Raw genomic sequence first — 10,586 nt, forward strand, 5'->3', positions numbered from 1 at the left:
CAGCATCTCTGTGCTAGGCTAGGCCTCCTTGGAAACCATTTTTCATGTTCTCTTCAGAGGACTCTACCACACTCCCAACTCCATGAACATTGATTGGCAAGATGGTTGAATGTATATGAAAGAGTAGCACCAAATCAAATCAGAAGTTTTCATAAACTACCCACATCTCTAGCCTCTTCTCATTAGACCAATTCCTTGCTCCTAAGAAATTCTATCAAGAGACAGATAAGGAAAAGATGAAATACAGAACATTTCATTCTGCTTATGATTGTTAATGTCAAGTAAAGTACCAAAGTGAAAAGGAAATCACCACAAGGAAAACTACAAGGTTATGAAATTATCACAGGGTTCTCCCATGTATCATTAAGTGTTGAGAACTCACTGTTATCTGTAAGCACTTCCAGGAGCCCTCCCCAACCCTCAGTTTATCAAGTTTCCTAAAAGAAACAAAGGTTCAGCAGGTTCCAACTACCAATATTTCTTCCAAAAGGTTTATTAAAGTTCTATGATCTCAGATTCTAGTTATTCTCTTTACTAAACCCAAATACTCCAATTTAGCTTCCATCCATCATAGAAAAATACAGATATACAGATCAAGATACAAAACACACTGATAAATTGGAAAGAGTTCTATAAAAACTAGACAAACATCCTATATAATAAAAGCCTAATATGCTAAGTGCCCAGTTGAACAGTCGGCCTTTCAACCAATCAAAGTGTAATATGCTAACCATATGCTAAGGCTACTCAACTGCTCACTATGACATGCACTGACCACCAGGGGGCAGTCGATCAGTCGCTATGACATGCACTGGCCACCAGGGGGAAGACGCTCCAACCGGTAGATTAGCTTGCTGCTGGGGTCCAGCCAATCAGGACTGGATGAGATAGGCTAGATATGCCCTGGAGCCCTCCCACAGTCCCCCCCCCCCACCCCCCGGGCCCTGATCATGTGCCAGTGGGGTCTCTCAGTCTGGCCTGCACCCTCTCGCAATCCGGGACCCCTTGGGAGATGTCAGAGAGCCGGTTTTGGCCTGATCCCACAGGCTAGGCAGAGGAACCCCACTGGTGTACAAATTTGTGCACCAGGCCTCTAGTAGAAAATATAAGTACAGTTCAGTAAATTTAGAAATAACACCTAAAACAGATTAGTGAAAAGTAACAAAGGATTACCCATGCTGAATACATCAGTAATACAGAGCAACTTGAGCAAGAGATCAACAAGAGGAAATCAGGTGGAGTTATTTTTTTAAGTTTTTAGATTTTTTTTCTTTTTTTTTTTTGTTTTGTTAATCCTCGATGATATTTTTCCATTGATTTCTAGAGAGAATGGAAGGGAGAGGGGAGTGGGAGAGAGAGATAAACATCAATGTGAGAAAGACACATTGATTAGTTGCTTCCTGCACGCACCCCGACTGGGACCGGGGATGGAACCTGCAACTCAGGTATGTGACCTTGATGGGGAAATCAAACCCATGACCCCTCGGTGCACAGGTCAACACTCTAACCACTGGCTAGGGCTAGATTTTTTTTTTAAATGTTTTTATCAACTTCAGAGAGGAAGGGAGAGGGAGAGAGAGAGAAACATCAATGATGAGAGAGAATCATCTATCAGCTGCCTCCTGCACTCCCCCTACTAGAGATTGAGCCCACAACCTAGGCATGTACCCTGACAGGAAATCAAACTGTGAACTCCTGGTTTATGGGTCTATGCTCAACCACTGAGCCACACTGGCTGGACTAGATTTTTTTAAAATAATTTTTATTTTTCAATTCCAGTTGATATACATTATTATATTAGTTTCAGGTGTACATCCCATTAATTAGACATTACATAATTTACTAAGTGATCATCCCGATAAATCTCATACCTAACACCACAGTTACTAGAATATTATTGACCATATTCCCCATGCTGTACTTTACATCCCTATGACTATTCTGTAACAACCTGCTTGTACTTCTTAATCCCTTCACCCTTTACCACCTGGCAACTGTCAAAATGTTCTCTATATCTACGAGCCTGTTTCTATTCTGCTTATTTACTTTTTTTATAGATTCAATTATTGATAGATATCTATTTATTGCCATTTTGGTGTACATATGTTTTTTTTCTTCTTCTTAAAGAAGACCCTTTAACATTTCAAATACTGGTTTGGTAGGGATGAACTCCTTCAGCTTTTTCTCCTCTGGGAAGCTCTTTATTTGTCTTTCAATTCTAAATGATAGCTTTGCTGGGTAGCGTGAACTTGGCTGTAGGTCCTTGCATTTCATTCCAGAAAACTGAGGCACACTTCAAAGCTTAATTTTTCTCTTCTCTTTTCTTTTTAAGGAATGAGTGAAGGGAAAAAATTAGGTTTCATTGGAAGTTTTAATTTGAGCCTAAAATTCTAGGCTCCAAGTTTACATTGTGGGGTAGAAGAAACAAACAGAAAAGGGGGCTGATCAAAGGTTATTCCAAGTTCTTCATCATTTGGTATTTATTGATTAGTTGTAATGTGTTCCATATAATTATAAATTACAAAGGATACAAAAAAATGTGTCCTTTATACAACACTATAATAACAGAAATCTGGTAAGAAGCATAAAATGTATGCTAATTCCTTTGGTCAATTTTTCAAAGGATCAACAGAGACTCTTCTTTGCCCCACAAGCCTCCAATTGTATAGAAAAAAAAATTAATAAAATATTTAAACACTTGCTCTTTGAAAGCAATGGCCCACCTAAGACAAGATTTAACAAACTGTGGACCCAAGTTATCTTCCAGATCAGACTTTGAATACAAAATACCATCAAAAGCTATTTCAGCAGGGCTTTCACAACACACATTTAAAAGCCAAACCCAGACAAAGTCCTGGGAATGTTTGCAGGAGGGGAGACCAAAATTGTAAATGTTTAAATGAAAGAAAAATTCTATTCTATTCTAGAAAGTATTAAATGTAATCCAGCTTAACCTTCTATTTAAAAGTATCACCACTATTTCCAAGTAGCTTAGAGTGGAAATATAGCATACAACATAAGTCCTGAAAAGAGTCATGCTACTAACTTGCTAAGTAAAACCTTGGAGAACTGACTAAGCCTCAGTTTCTTTGTCAATAAAACAGGAAACCACTATTTCACCAACCACACAATTTCTATAAGAATTAGGAAAATAACACATATAAAGTGGCTGTCAGCCCTGACCGGTTTGGCTCAGTGGATAGAGCGTCGGCCTGCGGACTCAAGGGTCCCGGGTTCGATTCCGGTCAAGGGCATGTACCTTGGTTGCGGGCACATCCCCAGTGGGGAGTGTGCAGGAGGCAGCTGATCGATGTTTCTCTCTCATCGATGTTTCTAATTCTCTATCCCTCTCCCTTCCTCTCTGTAAAAAACCAATAAAATATATTTTTAAAAAAAGAAATATATATATTTTTTAAATTTAACAAGAGGTACAAGATGTACACTGAAATCTGTAAAATATTGTTGAAAGAAACTGAAGCCTCTTGGGTCGACATCTTGGCAAGGCAGCAGCACATCCCTGCTCTCTAAGTCCCGCAATGCCGCCCAAGGACAAGAAGAAGAAAGATGCTGGAAAGTCGGCCAAGAAAAACAAAGATCCCCATGAGCAAGATTGGGGCAAGGCCAAAAAGAAGTGGTCCAAAGGCAAAGTTCGGGACAAGCTCAATAACCTGGTCTTGTTCGACAAAGCAACATATGATAAGCTCTGCAAGTAAGTTCCCAACTACAAGCTTATAACCCCAGCTGTGGTCTCGGAGAGACTGAAGATTCATGGTTCCTTGGCCAGGGCAGCCCTTCAAGAGCTCCTCAGTAAAGGACTTATTAAACTAGTCTCAAAGCACAGAGCTCAGTGATTTACACCAGAAACACCAAAGGTGGGGATGTTCCAGCTACTGGAGAAGATGTATGAACAACAGATCTCACTGGCTATATATTTTGAAAAATAAAACTTTATTAAATAAAAAAAGAAAAGAAACTGAAGACATAGATAAATGGGAAGATATCCCAATGCTCAAAGGGGAGAAAAATAAATATCATTACAACGGCAACACTCCTCAATTAACCTACCGATGCAATGCAATCCCTTATCAAATTCCTAGCTAGCTTCTTTGCAGAAATTGACAAGCTGATCCTAGAATTCATATGGAATGCAAAGGACCAAAGAAGAACAAAGTTGGAGTACTCACACTTCCTGATGTCAAAACTTACTATATAAAGTAAGTATTCAAGATGGTGACATAAAGATAGGCATTATATATTAATGTAATAAAACTGAGAGTCCAGAAATAAACTGTTAAATTTATGGTTAACTGATTTTCAACAAGAATACCAAGAATAGTGCAGCTGCTCTGGAAAACAGCCTGGCAGTTACTCAAAAAGTTAAATAGAGTTACCATATGACCCAGCAATTCCCCTCCTAGGTTCATATCAATAGAAATGCAAACGTATTCACACAAAAACATGTACATAAATGTTTACAGTATTATTCATAATACCCCAAAAGTAGAAATAACCTAAATGTCCATCAATTAATGAGTTGATAAACAAAATGTGATACATGCATACAATGGAGTATTATTCAACCATAAAAGGAAATGGAATAATAATATATGCTATAACATGGATAAACCTTGAAAATATTATGCTACGAAAAGAAGTCAGACACAAAGGCCATATGTATTTTTTATGATTCTATTTATGTGAAATGTTCAGAATTGGCAAATCAATAAAAACAGGAAAAAATGTGGTTGCCAGAGGGATAGAGGAATGTGGCATGACTGAGAATGGATAAAGAATTTCTTTTTGGGGTGAAATTTTCTGGAATTAGATGGTAGTGATAGCTGCACAATTTTTTGAATATGCTAAAAATCACTACATTGTACACTTTAAAAGGATGAATTTTATGGCATGTGAATTATCTCAATATAAAAAATTAGCAAAAATATTTCATCAAGAACAAGCATTTGAAACTTACTTTCTACATTCAATAATGCTGCAGTATTAGGCCTATCCAAAAATTTTCAAAACCTTTCAAAAATAGAAAATGACTATCCCAAGGTTTCATCTAAAACAATTATCAGCAGCACTTCAAAGACACATCTAATTCTGTCTGAGCCAGGAGTCCAAGCACTAACTATCTAATCTTTCTGAGTTAAAAGATAGCAAATTGTCCTAGTTTGTAGATCCAGCAGGAAGTCAAAATAGCTTCAACCTCACCTTGCTGGCCTAAAGCAACAGCAAGTTGCCATCAAACATGAGACTATTAAACTGTATTGATGTAATAGTAAACAAATTTAAAATATATCTATATAAAATATATCTATAACACATATTTAATAACATATTTATCATTAACAAAATGGTATATAATGGTACTTTCACAAGAGCTCATCTATAAATTCAAATAACCCAACTCTCTTTGATCACAGAGTTCAAATACTGAAATACTTAAAGTTCCTTAAAATCATAATATAGCAGTTATATAGCTAAATAAACTGAAGACTGTCTATAGAAAATAAAATGCAGCAAAATAATATTTTCAGAATATCAGAAAAATGCAATTTGACCTTAACTCACAATCAGACCATGTGTGGAGTATGTCCTTCCTTCTTATACTGACACATACTAGTACATTACCCAGACTCCACCTTGGACACACTAAATTGGAGCTGGGGAAGCAACAGTAATGAGTTTTTTAGAAAAGGCTACCATAGTGATTCTGACAACCCCATCCTCACTCCAGAGATGACCACTGTTCTAACAACACTTCCTGCACAAACTTACCTGCTCAACTGATTATGATCTATGTATGTACTCATGTCACGCTATACAATCCTGGCTCACCCTTTCTCTCCTGAACTTCAAACACCTAAGGCAGGGGTCCTCAAACTTTTTAAACAGGGGGCCAGTTCACTGTCCCTCAGACCGTTGGAGGGCCGGACTATAGTTTAAAAAAAAACTATGAACAAATTCCTATGCACACTGCACGTATCTTATTTTGAAGTAAACAAACAAAACGGGAACAAATACAATATTTGTATTTGCATGTGGCCCGCGGGCCGTAATTTGAGGACCCCTGACCTAAGGCATTTCCACATTTAGATGGTTCATAGCCTTAAATTCAACATGCTCAGCACCATTTTTGTAGCATAATAATAATACCCATCAAGAAGTGACTAGGACCCTAGCTGGTTTGGCTCAGTGGATAGAGTGTCGGCCTGCAGACTGAAGGGTCCCAGGTTCGATTCCGGTTAAGGGCACATGCCCGGGATGCAGGCTCCATCCCCAGTAAGGGGCGTGCTGGAGGCAGCTGATCAATGATTCTCTCTCATCATTGATGTTTCTATCTCTCTCTCCCTTCCTCTCTGAAATCAATAAAAATATATATAAAAAAAGAAGTGACTAGGTAACCTGGTTAAATTAAACCTAGTTAGTATATACACTTATTGGAATACTGCGCTACCATTTAAAAGAAACAGCTAGAAATGTACATGCTGATTTGGAAAGAACTCTACAAAATAATTAAGTTTTTAAAAAGCAAGGTACAATATAGTGTGTAGTATGCTACTATCTGTGATAGAAAAAAAGGATAAATGCAGTGTATGCACAAGAAACTTGTGGATGCATACTTCAGAAACTTAACCATGGGGGGTGGGGGAAAGAGATCAACCAAAGGACGTGTATGCATGCATATAAGCATAACCCATGGACACAGCCACTAGGGGGCATGAGGGCATGTGCTGGGGGGTGGGAGTGGCCAGGAAGAGGTAAATGGGGGGCGAGGGGAGACATATGTAACACTTTAAACAATAAAAAAATTAAAAAAAAACTTAATCATGGTTTTCACCAGAAAGTGAGACTAAGTGCATCACTTAGTAAGGAGACATCACTTTCATTGTATACCCATTTGTGTTGTTTGAATGATTTAGTGTATGAATACATTGTTAGTAATTTCTTAAAAGGATTTAAAAGATATACTATAAAGCTATAAATGTACATTTACATGCTATCTGAAAAAAAAACTCATATCCAGAATACATAAGGAACTCCTACAAATGGATTAAAAAAAAAATGCAAGCAACTCAATAGAAAAATGAGCAAGATATTTGAACAGAAACCTCCTCATAACAAAGTTTAGCCAAACAGCCAACAAAGAAAGATGCTCAATTTAAGTAGTCAATAGGGAAATTAAAATCACAAAGCAATAACTCTATACACAAAGATGAAAGAGACAACATCAAGTACTGACAAAGATGTGGAATAACCAGAATTCTCATATACTGGTGGTAGAAGTGTGAATTGACATAACCACTTTAGAAAACTGGCAGTACCTACTAAATCTAAACTATATACATACACCTTATAACCCAACAATTCTACTACTGGGTATATACCTAATAGAAATGAGTGCTATGTCCACCAAAAGATACATGCAAGAATATTCACTGCAGCATTATTCATAATACCCCAAACAAAAAAACTCTGAAAAGGAGAACGGATAAGTTATGCTATCATACAACAGAATACCACATACCTGTAAAAAATCATTACCCCTCTACAAAAATGTACATGAAGCTCAAACCATAATGCTGTAGGAAAGAAGCTAAACATAAGTAGTAAATATTACATAATTCCATTTACTAGTACATAAAATTTAAAAACAAGCAAAACTAATCTTATGGTGATAGAAGTCAGAATAAGTTGGAAGTATTAACTGGGATAATAAGGCACAAGGAGACTCCTAGTGAGGTGCTGAAAATGCACAACCTATATGTCAATCTGGGTAGATGGTCGTTATACAAGTGTATACATATGAAAAATCAAGTTGTACATAAAAATTCATCAAACTTAAGAGAATGAGAAGACAAGCTACAGACTGGGAGAAAATATTTATAAAAGACACCTGATAATCAAATATACAAAGAAATTTTAAAATACAATAAGAAAACAAGCCCAATTAAAAAACAGGCAAAAGACCTGAACAGACACCTCACAACAGATGTACAGATAAGAAGCATCTGAAAAGATGTTCAACATCATAAATCATTAAGGAACTGGCAAATTAAAATGAGAAACCACCTCAAACCCATTAAAATGGCTAAAGTCCAAACCAATGACAATACCAGATGCTGGTAAGGATGTGAAGCAACACAAACTCTCATTCATTGCTGGTGGGAATGAAAAATGGTACAGCCACTTTGGAAAACAGTTTGGACGTTTCTCACAAAACTAAACACACTCTTACACAACCCAGCAATCACAATCCTTGGTTTACCAAGTTGAGAACTTATGTCCACACAAAAACCTGCATATGAATGCTTAGAGCAGCTTTAGTCATAATTGCCAAAACTTGAAAATAACCAAGATGTCCTTCAGTATGTGAATTGATAAACTGCACTACATCCAAACAATGTAGTATCTGCCATTCAGTGCTAAAGAGAAATGAACTATCAAGCCATGAAAAGACATGGAAGAACCTTAAGGGCATATAACTAAGTAAAAAAAAAGCCTGCCCTAACCAGTTTGGCTCAGGATAGAGCGTTGGCCTGCGGACTGAAGGGTCCCAGGTACGATTCTGGTCAAGGGCATGTACCTTGGTTGCAGACACATCCCCAGTAGGGAGGTGTGTAGGAGGCAGCTGATCGATGTTTCTCTCTCATCAATGTTTCTAACTCTCTATCCCTCTCCCTTCCTCTCTGTAAAAAATCAATAAAATATTTTTTTTTAAAAAAAAGTTTAAAAAGCCAATCTGAAATGGCTACATACTGTATTATTCCAACCATTATGATATTCCAAAAAAAGCAAAACCTTGGAGATAGTAAAAAGATCAGTGACTGGTAGGGGGTACGAATATGAATATTTTAGGACAGTTAACCCATTCTGTATGATACTATAATGGTGGATACAGGTCATGAAACATTTGTCAAAACCCATAGAATGTACAACACTAGGAGTGAATCTTGTTTTTTTTTAATTTATATTTTTTTAGAGATAGGGGAAGGGAGAGGGAGAAACATGGGTCGGCTGGCTACACAGGAACCCAGGATAGAGCCTGCAACTAGGTATGCGCCCTCACTGGGAATCGAACCAGCAACCTTTTGGTTCATGGGAGGACATTCAACCAACTGAGCCATGCCAGACAGGGCCAATGAACCCTATTTTAAACTATGGACTTTGATGTGTCAATGCAGGTTCACTGACAGTAACGAATGAACCATTCCGGTGGAGAAAGTTGATAGTGAGGGAAGCTGTTTATGTATAGGGATAGGCATATAGAACTCTCTACTTCCTATTCAATTTTGCTGTGAATTTAATGCTGCTCTAAAAAATAAAATATTTTTCAATTGATCAAAGTATACATTTGAAATGCGCAGTAAACTAATTATGCCTCAATTAAAAAGTGGAAGAAAGATCTAAGAAGAAAAATATGTAAGGTAAAACAATGGTGTCAGCAGTGAGGATAGTGATTACCCTTGAGGAAGAGGGCAGTGGCTGAAGAGGACAGGAGGAAGGTTTGTTAGAGGCTGGGAATGCTATTTCTTGACACAGGTGCCAGTTACATGGGCATATTCATTTTATGAAAATTCATTTCGCTATATTCTTAAGATTTATGCATTTTTCACTATTAATATAACACTTCAATAAAAAGTCTAAATTAAAAAGGATACAATATAAAAGTACATTGACATGCTATCTAATTCACACACAAAAATACTCAACCTGTCTAAAATTAGTCATCTCTTCCCCACTCATCATTTTCTAGACACAATCACTTCAACTTAGAACTTCCAAAGTATAAACTCTTGTCTACCAAACAAAACTCTACACTCCACTGACAGATGGCATTAGTGGTTGCTTCCACAATTTCACTTTGGACCTAGGAATAAATGACACCATCTTTCACCCAGTTGCCCATATCAGAAATCCTGCTGCCTCTCTTCTCCTTTCCACCTCCTCCATCCCATCTTTCATCCAATCTGTCTCTGCTCTTATACTCAAGTTCTCGAACTCTCCAGTCCTCACTACTCCAGTGCTATGGACTGAAATGTTTATGCCCACCCCCCAAATTCCTATGTTGAATCCTAATGCCAATATGATGGTGTTTGAAGATGGGCCTTTGGGAGGCAGAGTCCTCATGAATGGGATTAGTACCCTTATAAAAGAGGCTAGAGAGAGGTTCCTTATCCCTTCCACCATGTGAGGTTACTGTGAAAAGACAGCATGGAAGAGGAAGGAGGCTCTCATCAAACACCAAACCTGCTGGTACCATGAACTTGGACTTTCAGCCTCCATAACTGTGAGAAATAAATTTCTGTTGTTTATAAGCCACCCAGTATATTTTGTTATAACAGCCCAAATGGACTAAAATACCCAAGTTTCTGCCTACATTCATTCTCAGCTCTTCTCCCACAGCATTCACTCAGGGTTGCTTTATGTAGGGTCTACTGACCCGATAGTCCATGGATAGAAAGAAGTGTTTAGCCCTGGCCAGCATCTCAGTGGTTAGTGACTGTCCATGCACGGGAGGGTCGAGGGTTTGATTCCTGGTCAAAAGCTCGTATCTGGGTTGCAGGTTAAATCCCCAAGGG

General features: G+C 37.8%; 1 pseudogene; it reads left to right on the forward strand.

Annotated features, from left to right (window-relative positions):
• The first annotated feature begins 3,536 nt into the window (after positions 1–3,536).
• On the forward strand, positions 3,537–4,221 carry LOC102424164 (annotated as a pseudogene).
• The last annotated feature ends 6,365 nt before the right edge of the window (positions 4,222–10,586 follow it).

The sequence above is a fragment of the Myotis lucifugus genome, unplaced genomic scaffold (assembly GCF_000147115.1).
Source record: "Myotis lucifugus unplaced genomic scaffold, Myoluc2.0 scaffold_534, whole genome shotgun sequence".
Lineage (NCBI taxonomy): Eukaryota > Metazoa > Chordata > Mammalia > Chiroptera > Vespertilionidae > Myotis > Myotis lucifugus.